This window comes from Mirounga leonina, unplaced genomic scaffold (assembly GCF_011800145.1).
Source record: "Mirounga leonina isolate KUSES-001 unplaced genomic scaffold, KU_Mleo_1.0 Mir_96, whole genome shotgun sequence".
NCBI classification, from domain to species: domain Eukaryota; kingdom Metazoa; phylum Chordata; class Mammalia; order Carnivora; family Phocidae; genus Mirounga; species Mirounga leonina.
The window spans coordinates 3,543,149-3,548,616 of NW_023270871.1; the positions used below are offsets into that span (position 1 = coordinate 3,543,149).

The window sequence follows — 5,468 nt, forward strand, 5'->3', positions numbered from 1 at the left end:
AAAATCCCAATAAAAATATTGAAAGAAAGTTTGTGGAAGGCGTTTATGGAGTTTGTGTGTGAGTGTGTGTTTTGGGGGTGGGGGGCAGTGCAGAAGAAGGGAAGGTTGTCACTGTATTCATGTTGTCTCATACTTTTATTGCTGCCTCCTTAAAACTTTATGAATTGAGCCAACTTGGATCTTACTCTTATTTTATACAATCCATGTGTTTTCTCATGACTTTGAAATATGCCGGATGTAATGTCTTTTTCTTTTATTTTTCTTTGTTAATCCTGTTCCTGGGGAAACATCTATGCAATGTCTTCTGCCAACTTATATTTTTGTTAAATTAATCTTTGGTATCTCTGCCAAGGTTAATCTAAATACCTCACACCTGGCCTAAAATTTCCAATACAAAGTTCACTCTTCTGACTGCAATAGCAAAGAAGGACAAGGAAAGCGAGAAAGAGAGGCTGAAATGGGGAGGGAGAAGGCAAGCACACAGATTTTAAACCATAGTGGATACCATTTTTCGTGAGTTCAACATTTGAAAATTATATTAAACCCAGGGTTGCTTGGTTTTTGTTTGTTTGGATTTTATTTTGTTTTGTTTTTTCCTCCTCAGATGGTCTCGGGATGCAAAGACATGAAGTAAAGGCAGAATTTTGTCCAGACAAGGATGGGAATTAAAAGAAAAAAAGAATAACCCAGACTTTATGTTTTGCTTTGGTTCTTTAGTACTGAACTTCTGCACTCACTGTAGTTGGACTGTAGCCTATTCTATAATCTGTGTGTGTGCATGCGCTAGGTCTATATACACAAAATCAGGGGCCCTTTAACCCTCCAAATCCCTTCTGAGATGGTATCAGATCCTCCCTTCACCTTTTTAGTATTTCAGTGATTGCTAGGAGAGAGGCAGAAAGCTGAAGACGCTTAATCAGGCTCACAAACCCATTTATAATGGAAAGCTTGCCTCAATTTTCTTTTTCAACATCTCTGCCCTTTCCCATTCTAAATCTCTCGGGAAGATTTTATTATGGAAGAGGAGTTAGAACGACAGGTCCTACTCTTTTCTCCACGTTTTGTCCTGGGAAAGCCAGAAAGGTACAGCTGATTTTTTGCAACTGAGACAAAAAGGAGTTCCTCCAGGGGCAGAAAAGGTATTTTTGCTAGAGGAGTTGGCTGGGTGCAGCTCTCATTCCCGTGGGTGAGTCACCAACTGAAAGCTGAGGCCAGTTAATGAGAGATAGAACGGCTTCTTTTTTTTTTTTTTGAAAGCAAGAGTAAAACACTTTAATTAGATCTGATTGTTAATACAGCCAAACAAGAAGAGGAAAAGTACCAAAGGGTTGATAATTAGAATTAATGTCTAAGGTCTGGTAAAGAGTGAGACATAAATGTCGAAACAAAATTTAAGGCTGCTGGAAAAAAAAAAAAAAGAATCACTTTGTTTCTGTTGGTTTACTATGTTTCTAGTGGGTCTGCAACTCATGAAGCTGCAATGTGAATTATTTTTGTGTAACCCCAATAACACAACACAATTCTTTTTATTTTCCTTGGAAGCTCTTCTTAATATTTAAGATGTTCTGCATTGGAGGCCCCACATTGGGTTATAAAATTGGAATGTAACTGTTAATTTTGGTTCGATGTCTTTGTGAAATGCATTCTGCTATCCACACAATATTTCTCATTTTTTGTTCCTTCAGCTTTGTGTATGCGTAAAACACACCATAGTGGAATTGCCTGTTAAATGCCAGCACGTTCATTTGTACCTCACGCTCATAAAACACATCCTCCAATGTCTTTCCTCCACTGCCATCACCCACAGCCTCAAACGAAGGCTTGTACACTCCATAATGGTCTGCTACTCTCCTCATCTGATCAAAGTCTTCTGCTTGAGCCAAAAGGCGCAACCCTTCAGGGTAGAGCTTGCCACAGGTCGGGTAGAGGGTCTCCCGGTCGTCTTTGCTCAGTTCAGTGCCAAAGGAGTTAAGAGTGATGATAAAAGCATGTCTGTCAGCCTCAAACTCAAGAATAGGACACATGATTTCTGCTGTGACATCACTATGATTCTTACAGAATTTATAGAATGCCTCGAGGTAAGATTTGTACAGTTTATTGCGCAGTAATTCAATATTCAGTTCATCAAGGGTATTTTCAGACATACAGTCTTAAAAGAATGGAGCTAATGGTGTTTCCACCAGAACGGCTTTAAAGAGATCAGAAGGTGTCTCCGCAATGTTGACTGCTTCCATTTCCGTGAAACGGCCCAATGGGTGGCACTTGGCCAGAATTTCTTTCACAGGTTTTTTTTTGCAATGCACCGTTCATCAGTAGAATCACATTGTCTATCATGTAACTGCACGTCATGTATGTAAAAAACGTGCTCAGGGTTTCCAGGGAATGATTCCGGAAATATTCAAATTCTCTGCATAGCTTTTTCCTCATCTCCGTGTCAATTTTGGAAACAGTAAGAGGATTTGTTTGATTAGCCAAGAAGTTTCCATAATCAGTGGTCTGGAGATGAATTTTCACATCTTCCAGGGTCTCGCACTGGACCAGGTTGAGGTAGTCCTGCTGGGTCAGGAGGCTGGCCTTGCACCCTCGCACCAGGCCTTCCAGGTAGCCATGGTCCACGTTAAAGTAGAATTCGGCGCCCTCAAGCATGGGGAAAGAGATCACAGTCAATTTGGGCTGAAGCAGCTCTGGATCCTAGTGGGCTCCTGATGATTTGCTCAATAGAACGGCTTCTAATGAAGAGACCTTGGCAGGAGGAAAAAGTCAAAATCTGAGCTTTGGAAGCTCCTGTTTTCAGTTTATACTCTGGCTTTCACAACTAAATTTTAGCTTTGAATGCAAATAAAGAACATTAATTTTGTTCATTCTTTGTAACCTTCTCCTGCATTTTTTTTTTTTTTTTTTTGGTGGGGAGAAGAACCTGAAAGGAGGAATAGGTAACTTCTAAAGCATGCAGTAGCATCTTGACTTAAGCTTCATCGTTTAAATTCTTTAAGACAATTTTCCTCTTACTGAATCCAAGGTTAGGTGAGAGGATTGTTGAGGTGTTTTTTTTTTCTCCTTCATGCTAATGAAATAACTTTTTCTATTTATCTTTCGTAAGTCGTGTTTCATCACTTATAAAATGAGATTTACTTTGGTCAGATGAATCTGTATAACTCAGCGAACCTTTCTTTGAAAGGTGGGGGAAAGAAACTGCTTAAAAAAAAAGAAAACCTGTGTTGGCTGTACTTTGACACACACACACACACACACACACACACTACTCTTCTTTCACCTGGAGACCACCAAGATCGTATGGATGGTGGAGAGCTGGTCTGGTTTTTGTTTGGATTGGGTATTTTTATTTTTAGTATTTGTCTTCTGAGTCAGAAGTGGTTATCTCTTAAAAGAAAAATTTGATGGCTTGAAAGCTGGGTGTTTGTGCTTTCCCCTTCGAATGTTAACATTTAAGTAGCCTTCAGTGTGCGTCAAAGTTAGCACCCCACTAAGATAGATTAGTGACCTTCCCCCTACCCCACCCCTGCCCCCATGCGCTAGTGGGCAATTACCTCTCTGAGGCTGGCTGGGAGCCCCCTCTGGCCTGAAATGGGTGATTCGGTAGGAGCCTCGTCAATCGGGGTGGCTTGAATGCCTTGCCGGGACAATGGTGGCTTTTCATGAGGATTTAGTAATCTGAAGAATGCAGCAGTCTGTCCTTGAGAGGAACCTGCTTCTGTTGATATGTTTATGTGGTTTCCGGAGGTGGGAGGTGGAGGGGGTAGGGGTTTGGAGGATTGGGGGTGGGGAGTGACATGGGGATTGCCTGGAAATTTACAAGTTAGTTTGAACTTAATTTATTGGAACTTTATGAAAAGTTAAAAAAAAAAGTCACCTTTCCAGTTTCCTGACACATTAGGTTAAAGATTGATGAAAATGGGGTTTTTCTGTTTCAAACACTGACCCTGATTACTGAAAGACCCTACTCCTATCACAGCATACCTTTCATGGCAGTTTCAAACAGCATCTTTTGTAAAATTCTAAACTCTACCTTTTCTGCCTTGTCTCTCTGCTGATTGAGACACTCTACTTGGTATGTATGTTGCCATCCTGGATGTTTGTGGCTTGTCCAGTCTATTCCAGCATGGTGCCCGTGGCGCCAAGATTGGTATCTATTAACATGCCTTATCCACCACCATCAGAGGTGGGAATGTGCCTCCATGCCGGCTTGCCAGGATGAGTTATGGAGGAGCATGTGAGTGGTTCCATGTATGTCCATCCCTGCTGCTTCCTGAGATGCAATTCAAGTCAGATGACCTCCCAGGAATGTCTATATTGCTTTCTCTATACAGGGATGGCAGTCCTTGTTTCTGCAGGTCTGGCACAGAACAAATCATCAATGTGCCCACCACCCCAAGCCTCCAAGGAGGAATATTTTTCTGCAAGATGCTGTAGGCACTCCTGTCCCAGGGCACTGTAGTATTTGTAGCAGAGACCACACCACTGAGCTCAAATTTCAGCTCTGTCAATCACTTACCCTCTCTGAGCCTCAGTTGTCTGTAAAAATGAGGAAGTTTACACTTCCTAAAAAGACTGTTTTGAGCTTTAAGTAAGATAGGGAGTGATTTCCCTAGCATAGTGCTTGGCAAAAAGTAGGTGCCAGATAATGTTAGTGAGAGCAGTATATTGAACAATACAACTTTTGATAGATTCAAGATAACTTTATTTTTGCCTCCCTTGGTACCTTTAAACTTTCTTTGGGGAGGTGGTAGTGGTCATGTTCCCTTAACCCAGATGAAAAATCAGGCAGGCTGTGACTTTTATGCTCATTCACAGGAAAGTGACAGCCTTGAGTTCCTTTAAGTCACATAGTCTTGAATCAGAAGACAAAGCCTCCACTGTAATAGTAAATATTTTGCACTTGACCTAGCAGCAGATCTCCCCTCCATTCTCAACACCTTGCAGTGGTCCTGCAGTTATCCTGGCCTCAGCTCTCTTCCTTCCCCACTCACCAATGACTTTCTTTCCCCTGCATAGAGTGGGGTGAGGGGATGAGATAAGGGGCAGAGCAGTTCCTAATCAGATTGTTGTGACCTGGCAGATGGCTAAGGCTTTCTCTCATGGGAGCCTCTATGGGATCCCTAGGGATCCCTGCAGAGAGGGCATCTCCCACCTGCTCCCTGGAGGGACACCCAATCTCTGTCTGACTCAGCCTTGTGCTGCCTCTATCATTCCAGGCCAGCTGACCATCCACTTCCAGCCTCCTCCATCTGAGGCCACTTGCTTCCAACGTGACCCCCATAGGCTCCCACAGTCCCTGGCAGTGTAGACCCTCCCAATTCTGGGATACGTTGGGCTCAATGAAGGGGATCCAGGAAAGACCCCTCATGGTGTACTCCTCAAACCCCTTGGGAAGGTGGAGGGAAAGAGAGTTCGGAGCAGTTTTCTTCTAAGATTTCTGCAAATATTCTCTTTATTCTCTTCTCTCCATT

At 42.5% G+C, this 5,468-nt stretch overlaps 1 pseudogene; it reads right to left on the reverse strand.

The window, feature by feature from the left end:
• Positions 1–1,516: 1,516 nt before the first annotated feature.
• LOC118006356 lies at positions 1,517–2,736 on the reverse strand (annotated as a pseudogene).
• Between the last annotated feature and the right edge of the window lie 2,732 nt (positions 2,737–5,468).